Genomic DNA, 18766 nt, shown 5'->3' with positions numbered 1-18766 from the left:
CTATAGATCTACCTATATCCATATCTAAAGATACCTGTGTTTTTATCTATCTATAGATAGCTGTATCTATGTATTTCTATAGATCTGTATCTATAAGTCTATGTGTATCTATTTCTATCTATAGATCTATCTGTATCTACATTTAGCTATAGACCCAGCTCTATAGATCTCTATATGCATATGTGTACATGTTTCTCTGTGTATAGATATACATATCCACATACATAAAATGTATACAGACGTCTATATATGACAGATGTAGGTGCTGTCACTGATTGTGTGACACAACTCTATCCTTTGTAACTGACTTGAGTTCTGTTTTCTGTGGGTGCTGTTTACATTTACATTGCTGTCATTTTCTAGACTGCTCTTATGGCTCTACTTTCCTTGCTCTGCATCACTTTGTACAAGACAGTTGAGCAGAGAATCTCCTAAGAGAGATTGATTTATGTCAGGCTGATGTGGCCACTTCCCTCACTTAGTTCAGCTCATTTAACTTTCAATCAACAAATCTCTTAAGTACCCAGTCCTGTGCCAAACTCTACTGGGAATGCTAGGTTGACAGAGTGGGATAGTAGAGAAGCACTGAATTTGAAGTTAAGGACTTGGATTCAAATCCTGGATCTGCTACTCACGCCCTTTGTGATATGGGCTCGTCACTATCTCTCGAGCTGTCTCTTTTGAAAAATGTTGGGGATGAACTGGGGATGACCTCTGAGGGCACCTTCCAATTCTAAAACTATAATCTTGCATTTTTATATGGTCTCTGACCTCTGGGAAGGAGAACATAAGCTACTTAGGGAGACACAACTAATGTATATAAAAGAAATGAAGAACAATTAAATGACTTGCTCTGATAAGGTAAATATTGCAGGACTTTTTATAGCTGCTTCCTCTTTTCCTCCCATGGTACCCACTATTTTTTCTCCCATCTCCAATAGTCAAGTGTGCAGAGTTTTAAGTTATCTCTTCCCATGGTAGCAAAACCTATTATTAGAACTGGACTTAATCCTAATTCTTCTGATCCCTAGTCCAGTGCTTTTTTTTTTTTTTACTAGGCTAGGCTGTTTCACTTACTAAAGACCCTAACTGTGTGACTAATAAAACAAAGGCCTCACTTTAGTGCAGGCTCTGAGATCCTTTCATCACAGGCCATATAGTCCATTCAAATAGAATAGGTGAGAGAACATCTGGGGCTCATAAGAACACCTTTAGTGGTGCATGGCTTGTATTATAGGCCTGGTATTGATCTGACCTTCAATCTCTCATTCTATCTCTTTTTCACATTATATCTCATATAGAATCTCATTGTCCAGCAACATCCTTGTGTCTTAATCAGGGGAGAACAAGGTAGTCTTATACTTTCTCCTTTCCTTCACCTTACACAGTCAATTAATCACACTTAAAGCAACAAAGATCTCTGTTTCATGGGAGAGATATACTTTATATGGTCTCTTCTACAAAGAAAATTTTTCTTTTCCTTTTCTTTTTCTTATACACAATTATGTTGTACTAGGATAATTTCTATGGCCAGAAACTGGAGAGTTCTGTTTGGAAGTCTCAGTTAGACTACATCTTCATCTAACTCAATTACATTAATTGCAAGACCAGTCTCTTTACCATTCCTCCTCCCCCTTAGTGCTAAGGACACTTCCAGGAGATCTCTAAGGTCCTTCTAGGCTGAAGAATCTTTGAAATATGATTTCTTTTGTACCCTCAGTGGGGAATACCTCAAATTCCTAGTTATCTTCGAGTTAGCTGCAAAATCTTAATTTTGGTAAACCTAAAGCACTGACTTATTTTTTAATATAAAAAATCTGACATCTCTTTTCCCTCTACCTCCAGCTAAGAAGGAAAAATAAAGCCCCTATTATGAACATTCATAGGCAAGCAAAACAAATCACCTCACTGCCATGTTCAAAAAAGTACATCTCAGTTTGCACTCTGAAACTATTATCTCTCTATCAGGAAGTACATAGTATGTTTCATCATGATTACTCTGGAGTCATGGTGGGTCACTCCACTGATCAGAATTCTTAAGTCTTTCAGAGGTTTTTGTCTTTCTAATAGTGTTGTCATTCTATAAACCATTCTCCTGTCTCCTGGTTCTCCTGACCTCACTCAGTTATCAGTTCATACATGCCTTCCCAGGTTTCTCTGAAATCAGCTAGTATTTATTCTGAAACCATCCTCTTCATTATTTCTTATGGCAAAGTAGTATTCCATCACATTTATATGTTATGACTTGATCATCCATTTTCCATTTGATTGGCATCTTTTTTCTTTCCAATTTTTTCCACTGAAGAAAGAGCTGCTTTTTATGTTTCTCTTGACTGCTGAGTTTGTACTTTGAAGTTCCTCTATGCAACTCTGATTTTTTCATCAGGGGTTCTTAAAAGGTCTCTATTTCATTAAAGATCCATTTTTCTCTCTGTGTATTATAGGTAGTTTTTCTGGGTAAGTTATTCTTGGTTGTCAGCTTAAATCTTTTGGTTTCTAGAACATTGTACTCCAGGCTCTCTGTTCCTGTAGAGTGGTTGCAGCTAAATCATGTGTGACCCTAATTGTTGTTCTTTGGTACTTGGATTAATTCTTTATGGCTGCTTGCAGTATCTTTTCTTTGACCTGAATTTGTAGGTCATATATGCATATGACCTATGAATAATATCCCTGGTAGTTTACATTTTGGGGTGTCTTCCAGGAGGTGACTGGAAAATTATTTTTATTTATACTTTGGCCTCTGATTTCAAGCGATCTGGGCAGTTTTCTTTCATGATTTCTTGAAATATGATGTCTAGACTCTCTCTCTCTCTCTCTCTCTCTCTCTCTCTCTCTCTCTCTCTCTGTCTTTCTCTTTCTTTCTCTCTCCTCTCTCTTTTCAGGAAGTTCAATGATTATTAAATCACATCTCCTCAATTTTTCCCACATCAATTGCTTTTACTATGAGGTACCTTATATTTTATTCTATTTTCCCTAGTCTTTTGACTTTATTTTAACTTTCTTTCTGTCTCATGGAGTCATTGGTTTTCATTTTGGTCCATTCTAATTTTTAAGGAGTTTGTTGCTTAGGTAGGGTTTTGTATCTCTTGGGTCAAAAGTTGTTAACTTCCTTTCTTATACTTCCTTCAATAGGTCTCATTTCTTTTCTTTTCCAGCTTTTTCCTCTAGCACTCTCATTTCTTTGGTAAAAAAATTTTTTTTTAAATTCTTTTAAAAACTTCTTGCTTTATCTCTTTTGTGAATGATGAACTTGTGCCCAAGCTATGTTTTTCTTTGAGTTTCTACATGTAGATGTTTTGAAGTAATTTCCTTCTAGGTTTCTCTCTTGAATGTCCCTGCCACCATAAAAGCTTTTGGTTTTAGGATTTTTTTTGGTTGCTCATTCTTCCATCCTACTTTCTGACTTCAGACTTTATGATAAGGCTTGACTCCTGGAGCCAAGGGTATTTCTGGGCTTGTTTTGCTACTGCCTTCTTAAAGAATTGCGTATTAAATTATTCCAGGATCTCAGAAAAAGAAGGCTGGGTCCCTGCAAATTGTCAGTGGTCCCAAAGTGGTCTGATCCATGGCAATGTCTAACTTCTTTCTTTCTGATCTGAATTCTGCCACTTTCTGACCTGGGTTTACATACTTGTGGGTTTGCCCCATTTGGAGTTCTAGTCGACTACTGTTGGATCCATCCATTATCAGCCAGCTAGAAAAATCTACTGGTTCACCATGATAAAATTGCAGATCCCTCTTTGGTCTGGGTTTCCTGCCATAGTTATTCCACTCAGGCTTCAGACTCTGCTAGAGGCTAGAAGTGTGATCCTACTTTGCTCCTGGGCTTGTAACCACATAACTTCTGCTTGCTTCTGAACTTGCTCCTTTCTTCATAGCTTAGGGCCTGTGAATACTTTCTACTTGAAAATGACTCCTAGGTAGAGGTCCCCTCTTTAGGGATCCCTGGATCTGTGACCCAGAGCTGGGTAATCAGCAATAGATCTGCCAATTAGTGTTTATTCCTATACTCTGAACAATGTTGGGCCCCTCTTTGCTGGATTTGGAACCTTTTATTTTCTTGGTTCACAGTCTCTCCCTGTTCCAGAATGTTCCATTTGGCCATTCCTGGCAAGACCCCTCTTCCCCAACCCCAGTGTCTTCAGACCTCTGTCTTCCTAAATCCATCTGGTCTAGAAAAGGGATTCATTATGATCTTTTCTTGGATTTCCTGCATGAAACTTGGTGTGATGAGTTTTCTAGATCTGTTTGGAGGTATTATCATGGGTGCAAACTCAGCTGTACTTCTTGTTGCTGCTCTGCCATCTTGGCTTTACCAGTAATTGGTTTCTGAAGTGGATTTAGTAGTTTCCATCTGAAAATTTCTAAACATCTTATCATTAAGGACAAAATTTCTATTTGCATTTTGACAATGGACAAGCTGAGATCCTAACTTAAAATATCTCAGTTCAACAAGAATTTATTTTGTACTTGATAGGTTCAGCATACAAAATTTTTAGTGGTTCTTATTGATTTCATTATATTTTTAAAAGTTTTATTGTTGTATTTTTTTTTTAACAAATTCTGTAACTTTGTGTATCAGAGGTGGGCCAATATGGCACTATGGAAAGAACACTGGTTCTGGAGCCAGAGGGCTGGAGTTCAAATTCTGTCTCTAGTGTTTACTATGATATGATCATGAGCAAGTCACTGAACTTCCCTAAGTCTCAGTTTATTTATTTGTAAAATGAGAGGTTTAGATTAGATGGCCACTGAACTCCCTTCAAGCTCTATGCCCAAGAGCCATTCACAGTCTGGCTTTTTACATACCTTACATACAAATACTACACTCAAGACAAACAACTATCAGGCATTTCCTGATGTAATTTTTAGGGAGTGTGTTGCTTGGGTGGGGTTTTGTACCTCTTGGGTCTGTTCATTTCTTCTTCATCTGCCTACTGAAATCCTTTCTATCTTTTAGACCCAGCTCAGATGCCACCTGATTATCCATGAGGTGATGCTCTTCTCCTCTCCAACCTCCATGATTTCTCTCTCCTCAAATTTTCCTAGAGTGTTTTGTCTTATTCTCCCCTTTACCCCTTCACATTCTACCTAATATGTATGCCATATCCCTGCTATTAGATTGTAAGCACCTAGAGGTCAAGTACTGTATTCTATCATCTATTTTGTATCCTTCTTAGTCACTGAGCTTTCCAACATAGTAGGCAAATAATAAATGTATGTTAAAATGAGTTGAATCAAATTAAAATGTGCTAGGTATAAAGGATGTAAAATTAAATATGACACATCACTGCTTTCAAGCTTATGACTAAATTGGAAACACACACACAGACATATACAAACACACACACACACATACATTTGCACGTGCGAGTGCAACTACAATACAGAAGAGAATGAGAAGAGTTCAAGGGGAAGATCCAGGTAAAGTCTATGAGAAATTTGAAGAGGAAGCCATCCCTTTCAGCTGAGGATGCTGGGCGGGTGGTTAGGGCAGAATTTTTGGAAGAATTGTCACCTATGTTGAACCTTGAAAGAATGGAGGGAAATTGGTTTGCAGAGACAGGTTGGGATATTGGAGTGTCTTTACCAGACAGAGTGTCTTTACCATTGTTTGGATGGTATAGTAAAAGCAAATCTATCTACTAAATAAAACAAAATCCTTAGCTCTCAATTCTAACCAACCACTCATAATATTGAGAGATTAGATTTTGCTCATTGGAAGTATATTTTTGGAATCCTTGCCTGTATGCAACTCACAAAAAGGGATTTAATTTTCCCTCTCATTGTGGTAGCTGGTGTTTTGTCCCATGTGTCCCAAAGGCCTTAGCTAACAGGACAGTAGAAAACAATAGATGAGAGGCTCTTCTACCACAGAGGGTTGGAAGGTTGTTACAATAATGCACGCATGAGAAATATGGTGACAGCAGATGATCTGGGAATTGGAACTTTGCTCGTTGTGTGTTCTTTTAGTGGAGTTCAATGTCTGTCAGTGGTTAGACAAACTTGGCTATCTTCTTGAATCTTGCTTTGAACAAGTTCATTTAATTATTTAATAAGGAAAGAGTCCAAACCTCACGTTTTATTCCTTAGCACCAACTCATATTATGGCACCTCCAGCAGGGATAGGGTTCCACATTCAGTATTCCAGGCCTTCACTGTAGCTCCCTGGGTGGCTCATTCTGAAGCAAGGAGCTTCTGGGAATAAATGTCTCTCAGAAAACCTAAACACATTTGCCCAGAGATGAGCATGATAATAAATGTGAACCATTCTCTGAGCTCATAAGAGGATACCTAATTGCATATTTATTGAATATAAGGTATTGTTTGGATGACAAAATAGTAGCAATGACAATGGTGGACCTTTGGTCCATCATTATTTCCTTCTTTGGGTATTTTCTTGATCTCAAGACTGAATGTTATCAGATGTAGGGAGGGTGCAAAATGGAAACAGAATTCCCTAACAGAATCCCCAGGGAGGCCCCCAGGACTTGATTAGGTCTTTGGTTGGAAACAATCTTCAGTCTAGCAACATCCATTAAGGCAGAAGTGGGAAGACTTAACTTTGAATTTCCTGGCTTTTGAGGGGTTTAAGTCAAGCTCTTAATGTTATTTCAAAGTCATTTTTTAGGGTATGTTTTATACAGTGCATGTTTCAAATCAAGGAAAGAGCTTTTTTTTCCCCCCATGAAAGGCAGGGGGTCTAAGACATTTTAATAGCTTTCATATTCCTTGCTCCAAATATATTATTTCAGCACAATAGTTTCTTTGCAGGAGAATTGCTTAAATGATTCAAAATGGATTTAAAAATATATTTCAAGTTTTAATTTTATGCGCAGAACATTAATGAACAGCACCCCTTAGAGACATTCTGCCAGTTTAACATATTCACAATATTCTCAACACAGATGTTATTCCATCTAAATCCTCTTAGTGGGAAGAAACCAGTAATTTTTTCTTGGAGGATGTCAGAAAATATATTCTTCTGGAAATCATATTTTGATCCCAGAATACTGTGTAAAAGTAGCATTGTTAGGAAGTGTATGCACTTGTCAAGTTCTTTGGACATAGATCCCTTTCCTTTTGACTTTGAAAAAGTTCTCTGATTGTTATTTTCTTCATGTCATTGTCTCCCTTTGAAATTTCTTCATGCCATCGTCTCCCTTTGAAATTGCTACTTGGTGGCAAAAAGGGACATTCTGATATTTCAATTTAATTAATTCCTGTTACAGGGGCCACCACTATTTTGACTCTTGCATATAAGGAAAGAAAAATTTGAGTTTACCTTGTATGAACAAAAAGCTTGGTTCTTTTTTATTTTTACATGTTTTTCAAGATGTGGTCTTCATTTTGTTAAATGTTACTCAAGATTGTAAACTTCATCTTATCAAAGTGTTTCACTTTAATGCTTTTTCTCATCTCAGAGGTTACCCTCACTTCTTGAATAATATTCCAGTGTAATGCAAGCTCTGCCAATCTAACAGGGCTGGGGGCATGAGCTTGACAATGGATTGTATGACTATCATTGGACTACTAAGTGTGCAATGAAAGACTCAAATCAGAAGGTTGTCCACAAGGGAATTATTATTATAACTGTTATTATTACTGTCAGCAGTAGTAGTAACCAACAGAAGAGTGCAGTGGAAAAGGTACTTTAATTAAAGTGAAAACTCTCAGTTCAAATTCCAGTTCTGATAGGATTAGATACTACCTGTGTGGTCTTGGGCAAATCATTTAACCTTTCTGGGTCTCAATTCCCTATCTACAAAAAAATATGAAAGAGTTAGTCTAGATGGCTTCTAAGGTCCCTTCTATCCTTAGAGTTGTGGTTTGATGATCTATAAACATTGATTTTACTTCTATGAAATTGTTCATGTTTAAAGTTTAATACAAAAGAGTTTAATTCAACTCTTTGCTAACATACATTGTCTTCTTCCTTCCTTCCTTCCTTCCTTCCTTCCTTCCTTCCTTCCTTCCTTCCTTCCTTCCTTCCTTCCTTCCTTCCTTCCTTTCCTTCCTTCCTTTCTCCCTTCTTTCCTTCCTTTTTTCCTTCTTTCATTCCTTCCTTCCTTTCTGGAGGGGTGTAATAAGAATGTAAATTTTGAAGATCTCCCCTGCCCCTAGGCTAATGTGCACCTGAAGCCTGGGGTGGGAGGCCTGGTTTTCAGTAGATACAATGTAATAAGAATGTAAATTTTAAAGATCTTCCCTGCCCCTAGGCTAATGTGCACCTGAAGCCTGGGGTGTGAGGCTTGTTTTTCAGTAGATACTTCTTGATTGGCCAGTGAGTCAATAAGGTTGTTACATTCTCTGAGCCAGGAGAAGGCTATATAAGCCCTGATGTGTAGCTTTGTTTTGGGACTCACTTTGAGAAGTATTCTGTGATTTGATCTGAATTCTGGGAAGCCGTTGTTGAGAGTCCCCCGGCTTTGAAAAACCCAGAATGTGGAAACCCAGATGTTGACTGGGTATGGATGTAATGGTTGGACAGTTTGGAAATCTGTCTACTTGATGTTTCTGTCTTGATAATTATGCCTGTATACTTTGAGGTTCAGGGTGCTGACCTTTTCTCCTGAACAAGGTAAACGATATATGTCTGACTGATTAAAGTAAGCTTGTTAACCCATTTTGAGTTGCTTTCCTTTAACAAAGCAGATCCAAGAACCTGTATTGGCGGCAAACCCTGAGGACCCCCGGGGTGCTTGCTGCTACAAGGGGGAAAGCCAGGGCAATCGGGGTTAAGTGATTTGCCCAATGTCACATGGCTAGTTAAGTGGTAAGTGTCTGAGGCTGGATTTGAACTCAGTTCCTCCTGACTCCAGGGCCAGCGCTCTATTCACTGCGACACCTAGCCCCCCCCAAACATACATTATCAATAGGAAAGCCATGTTAATATTAAAAAAAAGGCATTTTCTCTTAGGACAGATTCATTTTAGGTGACCTTGTTTCATTCTGTTATTTGTCGTCTTAGAACCACTTTCTTCATGAAGTATCCCTTGAGTTAACCCTATCCTATAATCATCTTTCCCTAACTTTCCTCCTTTTCTCAAAATATTCTCCTCCATGTACTCTATGCTTCAGTCATGGTGGGCTATTTTTTATTCCTTATACATTCCTGAGCTCTTCTCACCTCTTTGTTCTGTGCTCTTACTGTTCTCTATGCCCAGAATGTTCACTTCTACATTCCTCACCATTCAGATTTCTACCCCTCCATTAAATGCCTAATGTAACCTATTCAAGAAAGCCTTCCACAGTTCCCAGTCAGTAATGCCCTTTTCCCTTTGGTTCTGCCACCATAATTTGTTCGTTCTTTTTTCATTACCTATCATTTAATATGAGTTGATCCATTCAGTTTTGGAACTCCCCCCTGGAGATGAACTGTCCTGATTGGTGTGTGAGTATAAGCTCAGCTAACTTGATATATCTGGCTGTCTCCTAACTATGCCTTCTACTATCTATCCCAGGCATCTTGCCTTTTGGGAATAGTAATCAAATAACTATCATTGCTTCTAGAACAGGTGTCTTCCATTCAATCATTCATTCAGTTCATTCATTCATTCTATTCTAGTTACTTCTGTGTATGTCATATCCTCCTTATAGACTCTAAATTCCATGAAGGAAGGGACTGTATCTTACCTAAACTTTGTTATTCCCTACAGTATATAGCATGGTGCTCTCCAGGAAACAAGAGCTTCATAAACATTTGCTGAATTGAATGTCTTTTGGCATTTAAACCCCTTCCTAGTCTGACTCCAACCCGTCTTTCCAGGATTATTACACATGGTTACTTTTCATGCACTCTCAAATCCAGTCAAATTGGCTGACCTGTTCTTCAAATCCAACATTTTGTCTCCAATCTCTTTGTGTTTGCACAGGTTGTCCCTCATATCTAGAATGTTCTCTCTTTCCCCCCTTAGCTTCAAGGCTCAATTGATGCATCATCTCTAATGGGAAACCTTTCTTGATCCCCTGGCTTCTTAATACTCTCCTTTTCTTCCTCAAATGATTATGTAGAGACTTTATTTGTTCTTCCCTTCTTCTGTGGAATATAAGCTCCTTGAGGTCAGGGGCTGTTTTTCATTTTGTCTTTGTCTTTCCAAACACCCAGCTCATTGGACTAGATTCTATTAGATTGGGTTTTTCTATAGTACTCTTAAAATTTAATGGTGCTTTAACATTTACAAAAAACTTTCACATCCATCATCTCATTTGATCCTTACAACAACTGTGTGAAGCAGGAAGGGAAAATGTTAGTATTTCCTTTGCACAGATCTAACACTTATAACTACTGCTGAGCCCAAACGTTTGGGGCATTGCACCTTCTTCCTCTCCACGAAGAGGTCCCTCTATTTCTGGATCAATGGTCATAGTAACCAGGTTTAGTCCTTGGGAAATCAGGGTCTAATGAAAGAAGTTAAGCTTCTTTTATCACACTCTTTCACTTTCTATGCCCCCAATTTAGTGCCCCAGGGAAAATTACTTGAAGTTTGTTTTGGCTCATGTCTAGAGTCTCCCAAAATGAGGGAGTAGAAAGGTATTTAGTGTACATTGCTGATCAGATTAGGGCAGCTATTTATTTCCTCTACACAAAATAAATGCTTAGCATACATAAGACTCACAAGTGCTAATTGACAGCAAACCTAACAAGCAGCAGTGATAACATAACTACTGCTTTACTCTCCTGGAAGTTTGATGGTGTAGTTTGTGAGCCTTCTAAAGAAAAGTATTTTATATTTTATGTTGGCTCTGAACTGTCCAAAGAATTTCCTTCAAGTCTGTACAGAGAATAGAGACCCAGCAAGGGTCAATCCTTTCTAAAGACTCACTGACTCATCCATTTTTCCTGCTTATGAGCCAAGAAGAGTTTTGCTTCATCATTAGAAAGTGCCCCAGTCCTTCAGGGTTTGCTGTTTCCCTAGAACTGTCCAAGATACAGGCTTAATATTCTGGGGATGTGTCCTCCATTCCAATTTCCACTGCAGCTCAGAGAAAGTTAAGTGACTTGTCTAAGGTATGTCTCTTAAAGCCCCTTTATACCTGGTCTCAACCTGTCTTTCCATTCTTATCAAACAATAGTCCTCTGCCCACCCTCTACAGACCAGTCAAATTGGCTTTCTTCTTATCCTTCCCATAACACATTCAATCTCCTACCGCCATGCCATTGCATGGGCAGTCCCCCACAGGTGGAATGCCATTCCTCCTTACTGTTACCTCTTCAAATTCCTTGTTTCCTTTGAAACTCTGCTAAAGTGTCACTCTTTCTAAATGAAGCCTTTCCTAATCCACCCCAACTGTAGTGTCTTCCCCTCCCAATCTTCCTTGGATTCATCTTATACATATTCTTTTTGTCTCTGATAGAATGTAAGCTCTATGAGAACAGGGATTGTCTTTGCATTTCCAGAGCCTTGCACAATGGTTGGCAAGGAGTGGATGCTTCGTAAATGTGTGTGGATTGATCGATTGATTGCTTCTGCCAGCATATTTCCCACTCAAATGTACCATGTCCAAATCCTGTAATTCTTCTTTCTCTTGATAAGATAGTTCCACCTCAGTGGCTCTGCAAACGAGAATTGATTTGTATTATGGGTAGCATGGTTGCCAAGCTGTTCTGACAGAAAAAACTGTGATAGAATGGTTCGTATACTAGCCAGGAAAGTGGGAAGAGAATGCCCACTTGTATCCCTTTCTCTCCTTTTCATCCTCACAAACATGCCGTGATGACTTGCCTGACCAGCAGCTGAGTGTGGCCAGGATCTGAGTTCTTAGGTGATAGCTCCTGAAGTTTTTATCACTGCTCCAGGGTGAAAAAAGGAGCCATTAGGTTCAGAAGAGCCCAGCAGAGGAACATGGCTACCATCTGGTGATGTCCTCCACACTGTCAGAGCTGAGAGAGATTGTAGGGAGCATCAAGTCTACTTCTTCTTCCCCCCACTTTATAAATAAGAAAACTGAGGACCAGAGAGGGGAAGTGACTTATTTTAACTTACCCAGCTATGAAGTAGGCCACTTTCTTCTACCCTGGCTCATTTATCTTATTTTTGGTTGGGTAATAAGAGTGTCCCACAGATCTGCAATTTAAGACTTAAAAAAAAAAAGCAATCTTTTAGGCTTAGATAAAGAAGATCACATGTGATTGTAGTATGTTTGATTTTGTGGGAAGGTGATTGCCCCATTGTCTTGTATTAAAACACACACACACACAATCTTACATATCATCTAGCCCAGCTCTCTTATTATACACATGTGGAAACCAAGTCCTAGAGGAATTAATTTGCCAAATCACTGAGCAAGTTAGGAGCAAAGCCAGAACACCAGCTCAATGCTTCTTCTTGTTTCACTAATACCCTACTGAATTGGGAATCACATTTCTACAACTCTTTACAAAATACTTTCCTTTACAAAAATTACTTTTCTTCACAAAATACAATCCTGGGTTGTAGGTAGTACAAATATGATTATACCCATTTTTAAGATGACTAAACGGAGACTCAGAAAGGTGATTTGCCTGTTGTCACACAGCTACTGAGTGTCAGAGGCAAGATTCAAATTCTAGTCCAAGACCAGTGGTTCTTCCATTGTGCCACATGGTCTTCCTCATTTCCCCTTCCTGCTGTATAAACAGGAAAGACAGAAAGAAGAGCTGATTTTTATTTCAATTTAGTGAAAGAGGGCTAAAACAGAAGAACCGCATGTTAGTCCTAGAAACATCCATACGCTCTGAGGTTGGCAGGGCTTCCAGTACAGTCTTAGAATAGCTCCCACAGAACATAATTTATCTTTAAAATGAAGAGAATGCCTTTGAGTATGACTCAAATTTAAAGAAAACTTGCATAATCCCACCACTAAATTTTTCAAAATGTCCGATAAATTTTTTATTATTTGAACTTGTAAATGTAGTATTTTGACATGCACTGAAATATTTAGAGAAATTTGGCTGTAGACACTGACAATAAAATACTACTGCATTTTTTAAGAGAGAAGGGAGTAATAATTTTATGGAGTCCTTGTAAGTAGTTACTAATCACCCCTAGGTACACATCATTAGCTTCCTCTGCATTTGGAAAAGTAGAATATGAGAGCTTGGCCGGAGTTGGCCGTGAATTTGGGTCTTTTGTGCCTAGGAATTTTCCTGCCTGATAATGAAAGATTGGTTATTCTGAAAGTTGGATTAATATAGAGGATATATCTGTGACCCAAGGAGATGCTGGGATTTTCTTTTTTAAATCAGAGTTATTCTGCCAGTGGATTGGGGGTGGAGCTTCATATTGTTTCTTAGAAATAATTTTGAGAACATGCTACCCTTCTTGCTTTGAGACAATGCTGTGATCAACAGAAAACTGAGGGAGGGAGAACAAGGCATTATTCTAGGAATGAACAGTAATTTTTGGACCCACATTGAATATGGTAAAGGATGCATTTAAATTTGAAAGAATATTTTAAAAGTTTTTGACTAAAGTCCTCTGATATCACACTGTGGCATGGCAGGATTGTATACACATATAGGTGTACATACATACATATAGGCATATATATATATACACACACAGACAGGGAGAGAGAGAAATGGGGTCTTAGAAATAATTTAGAACATTCCCACCATTATTCAACAGTTGAGGAAACTGAGGCTCAGGGAAGGTAAGGGTGACTCAAGATTTGAATAGATAGTAAGCTACAGAGCCAAGATTTAAATACTGGTCCTTTTGATTCTAAAACAGTTCTCCTCTCTTTTTGCCATACTGTCTCCCTAAGTCCTCAAAGACTGTGATGCCAAAGAAACACAATCTGGTCCTACCACATTGAAAAGTATCATAGGATCATACAGATGTTCAGAATACTCATAGGATCACAGACTGAGAGGTAGAAGGGATTTCAAAAGCCATTGAGTCCATCCTCTCTTTACAGTTGAAATATGTGAGGCTCAAGGAGATTAAGTAACTTGCTTGAACTCACACAGGTTTTATGCATTAGGGACAGGATTTGAACCCAGGACCTCTGACTCCAAAGCCAATGCTCTTTCTATTGTACCACACTGCCTCCATGTTTTAGTCTCTATTGTCTAAGGATGCAAAGCCTTCCCAGTAGAAGGTTGACCACCAGGTGAATTTTTATTTTTGGACATAGCACCTCATGAGACACAGAGGGATTGCCATCTCCATCATTTAAGGAGTGCTGACACTAATAAACATCACAGCTCTTTTGATGTAATAATACTAAACACTAATATTTCTGAAATAGTAATACTACATAAGATCACAGGATTCATATGTTGAAAGTCTAATAAATAATTCCAACCTTCTTCTTTTACATATGACAAACAGAGACCCCCTAAAGCCAAGCACCTTTCCTCTGGTCACACCTCAACAAATCACGTTCCTATAAGGTCATAGATTTAGAACTGGTCAGGACCATTGGGTTTATCTAATCTACTGCCTCATCTTACAATAGAGGAAACTGAGACTCAGAGAGGTTAAATGATTTGCCTAATGTTACACAGGTACAGGCCCAGGATTGTAACACAGATCCTTCTACTCCAAATATTTTTCTACTACACCAAGGCTTAACCTTCACTGAACTCATGACAAAGTCTGAGGCAGGTAATGTAAATATTATTGACTCCATTTTACTAATGAGGAAGCAGACATTCAGACAAAGATTTGCCCAGACTCACGCAGTATGAGAGCTAGCAATTGAACCCAGGTTCTGACTTTAAGTGTTTAAAATTTTTAAAGCATTATTTTATCTTGTTTTGAGAACATGTATTTCTAGGTGATACTTTTCCTCCCCTAAGTCCTCAAAAAAGAAAGCACCATTCCAAATGCATTGTGTCTATTTGCTCCAAGCATAAATGTGGCATATTTGACGTTTTCCTGGCCTCCTGAGGAGTTCTCACTATCTAAAAATCTTCCAGCATTGTTAAAAACAAGTTCTTCTAATTAAGTTCATTCAACTAAGGGAAAAGGGGAAAGACAAAGATGGCTGTAGTATGCTACAAAGGAATAGTGAAGATGAAAATAAGAAAAGAATTCACCAGAGGTACAAAACTGCAAACCAATTTGAATGGCGTTCTCATTTTCTATCACAAGCTTTCCCCCTGAGAAACCAAGTTCAAAACCATCAGCCAAACATGATTACCCAGCCCCTAATAGGAATACAGATGAACAGAAGCAAACTGGATATGAGAGGAAGCGAACAGACAAACACAATGGAGGAGGTTTGTGTGTGTGGCTGGTGTACATGACCCAAAGGCAGTCTGTTAGAAAGGCATTCAAAAGTTTATCAACTTCACACTGAGGATGAAGATGAAAACACTTGCACCTTTGTTCTCCTGTCTGAACATGGCTGGAACACAGAGACACAACAGCCGCACCCGTGTGGAGAACCAGCCCTAAGTCAGTATCCTTAGTCATTCTTGTCGGTCGACTGGTATCAGCAAAGACCAAGTGCTACTTACTGTCCATGAGCTGACTCAGGCTGGCATCGAGGGCATATGGAGAGCGAAAAGAGAGGGGCATGAGCAACGGCAGATAATAGTATTTATTCTTTAGTTATCTGCTCTAAATGCCTTTTTTTATTCTAGTCTCCCAAGCAACAATAGTTCTTCTTTTTGTAAGCTGTAGCATTTACAAAACATTTTCCTCCTAGTAACATGTCACAGTGGAAAGTATGCTGAATTGGTTGTCAAAGAATCCACATTTGAATTCTGCCTGTCATCCACAACGTTGGATTCATAGGGATTATTTGTGCCTGACCTGTGGGAGAAACTTCCTAGCTTGTACTAATTTGATCAGCCACAGTCAGACCCACTGTACCTTGACCCCAACATGGGGATGTGATTTTGGTCCTCTTTGAGAATGAAGGTCAACAGCCAACTTTGGGAAAGGCATTCCATCTTCCTATGCCTCAGTTTCTCCATCCGTAAAATGAGGAAGTTGGACTCTTGTTGTTGAGTCATGTCTGGCTCTTTGTAACCCTACTTGGGGTTTTCTTGGCAGAGATTCTGGAGGGGTTTGTCATTCCCTTTTCTAGCTCATCTTATAGATGAAGAAAACGAGGGGAACTGGTTTAAAAGACTTGCCCAGAGTCACACAGATAGGAAGTGAGGCCAGATTTGAATTTAGAAAGATAATTCTTCCTGACTCCAGGCCCAGCACTCTATCCACTGTACAACCTAGACTGCCGGGAAGTTGAATTACCTCCTTCCTAAAGTCACTTTGAGCTCTAAATCCTAGAGAGGTAGGTAGTCCAGATGTTACTGTACCTAGTTTCATAACTTAATGGATGCTGCATTACTAGGGTTTTGTCCCTTGTCTCTGAAGGTTGAGAGAAGGGTGAGTCCTCATAGCTCCTGTTATCCCTGTATCTTGTCTTCTGGTCATTTGACAGCTTATATGGGTGTATAGCACAACTCTTCCCAGGCTGCTGCTCCCTGCTATCCCTTTCTGGGAGCTTATCTTCAATTCCTCAGGGGCGAGGGTCAGACTCTCAGGGGACAGGCATGCCAGGCCCCAAAGTCAGACTATCTTTCATCCCATTACATACTTCCTCCACTTCTTCCTTTCCCCCCTTTGAACTATACTTTGTGTCACCGCCTCCTTCCTGTTCCCTACCCCCAAACTAATTTTGACTCAAGTGAACACCTTCCTAATAATGGATTTCTCCATTTTACTGATGAAGAAAAGGAGATTTAGAGGGGAAGTGACTTGTCCACCATTACATGGATTCATAAACATAAAAATGGAATTTGAACTCAAATCTTTGATTGCAAATCCATCGCTCTTTCCTCTATGTCAATATTGCCTTTCACTCATGAAAAAAATTAAGGACCTACTGTGTGCCCAGAATGGTGCCAGAGGTTGTGGAAGATATAAAGGAAAAAGAAGATAGCCTATCTTTGCCTGAGAAGATAAGGCCTAGGCACATAAAACAATGAGAGACTAAGACAGGACAAATGTGAGGCTGAAAGTTACAGATGAGGAGAGTTGTAGGTGTTGAGGGAAAGGGGAAAACCATTCTGGGATAGGTATAACTAAGGCAGGCTTCCTGGTAGAGGGGAAGTCCTGAGCTGTGCAGCAGTAGGAATGCTGAGGCTAAAGTAAACAGATCGGTTCACTCTTTAGGCTGGGTGGCACAGTGATGTGTCTTCAAGGAGTTCTCTTAAGAATTTTTCATGTTTTCATGTTAAGCAGGCCCACGTCTACCACTTCCAACAAAACATGTAGCTTTGTTAAAGGGCTCATCAATGCAACTGAAAAGCTTTTGAATCAACAAGATCTCTCTTTCTTGACAGCTGAAGGTCAAGATGTGAATTTTGGATTGGGTTGGAAAGAAAGGTTGAATTTTTAAATGTATATATGCCAAGCATAGAATCTCTTCCCATGCTTGAAATTTAGGGGCAGACAGGGATAATTTTAAACCAAAAATTCTAGGGGTGAATGTTACTTCATTCAAGTCATACACAGATCATGCTATAACTCAGGAGAAAAACATTTTGGACAAACAGTATTGATGATCTGGTATTATTTGGTTGAAAAGCACATTTCCCTTCCAATTAAATGAGAAATGGAAATTTTGAGAAAGCTCCAACCCTCAGCTTAATGCAGCTGCTACATATAGGCAACAGAACACAAAGTATTTGGAATCAGGACTTAACACTAAACAAAATTCAGGGCACTCACTTCAATGTTCCAATTTACAAAAAAACAAAAGTTACACATACCAAGAGGTTCATATGGTCTTTAATCACAGCATCACACTTCTAGAGTAGTTTGGAATCCTGCCTAATATTGGCAGGTCTAGCTGTCTGCTGATATTGCATGTGTACACTGTGGTGGGAGGACTCTCTGTATATAACTTGTGGTCAAAAGAATCAGTGTAACCTTTCTCTACTATGACCCTTCTGGAGTGTTCAATATTCTTGGCTTTTGCCTGATGACAGGACCATGTGAATGGCTTGTGGTTGATTGATCCTGCCAATAGAGCTGGCCTTGCACACCCTCAGTGCTATGATAAGAGGGGGGTCTGGGAGATCCCCTTGTTCAAACAGATTTCTGCAACCATTTAGCAGTAGCGCCGGCAATTTCACCATTTCTGTCACTTCTTGGATTAAGGCTTAATCTCCGGAAGTCCTCCATAGAAATGCAAGTATGTTCCCAGGGAGAAGTGACTCATTTTCATCATATTATTAGCAGGCCCTAGGGAGGTGGACAGGCAGCTAAGAGTCCTGGATTTTAATGTCATCTCCATATGATCCTTTTCTGGATCCTTTCCTTATTTGTATGTAAGGTGAGGGCATGGGACTGACCGCTAAGACCTCTTCCAGTATGAATTCAGAGAGGCAGCATGGTGTGGTTTAAAGGTCCCTGGGTCTGGGGTCTAAGGAAGTGAAGCACAATTCTAGTCATGCTGCTTATAAGCTGTATGTCTTTAAATAATCTGTTAACCTCTCTGGGCCTCATAATAAAATAAAGTAAAGTAAAGTAAAATAAAATAAAATAAAATAAAACAAAAATGAGTGTGAGCCAAATGGTACCTAAGCTCTCTTCCCATTCTAAATTCCATACTCCTGTGATCTAGAGCCCTGAAAGAATGGAAGGTTAAGTGAATTTTTCTATGGATGCAGGGCAAAACCACATCCAGGATGTATATGCCACCTGGCTTAGGTGGGCAGCCAAAGAGCAGACACTTTTAAATAGTAGGGATGATAGGAGGAGAGAATCTGTCAGAGGGGGAGGAAGCAAGGACTAGTAGTCCTATGCACTTTATCTCT

The sequence above is a fragment of the Petaurus breviceps genome, unplaced genomic scaffold (genome assembly GCF_028583685.1).
Source record: "Petaurus breviceps papuanus isolate PSGF00001 unplaced genomic scaffold, PetGlider_PUasm1.0 90847, whole genome shotgun sequence".
Lineage (NCBI taxonomy): Eukaryota > Metazoa > Chordata > Mammalia > Diprotodontia > Petauridae > Petaurus > Petaurus breviceps.
Note: the sequence above shows the minus strand (reverse complement) of the source record.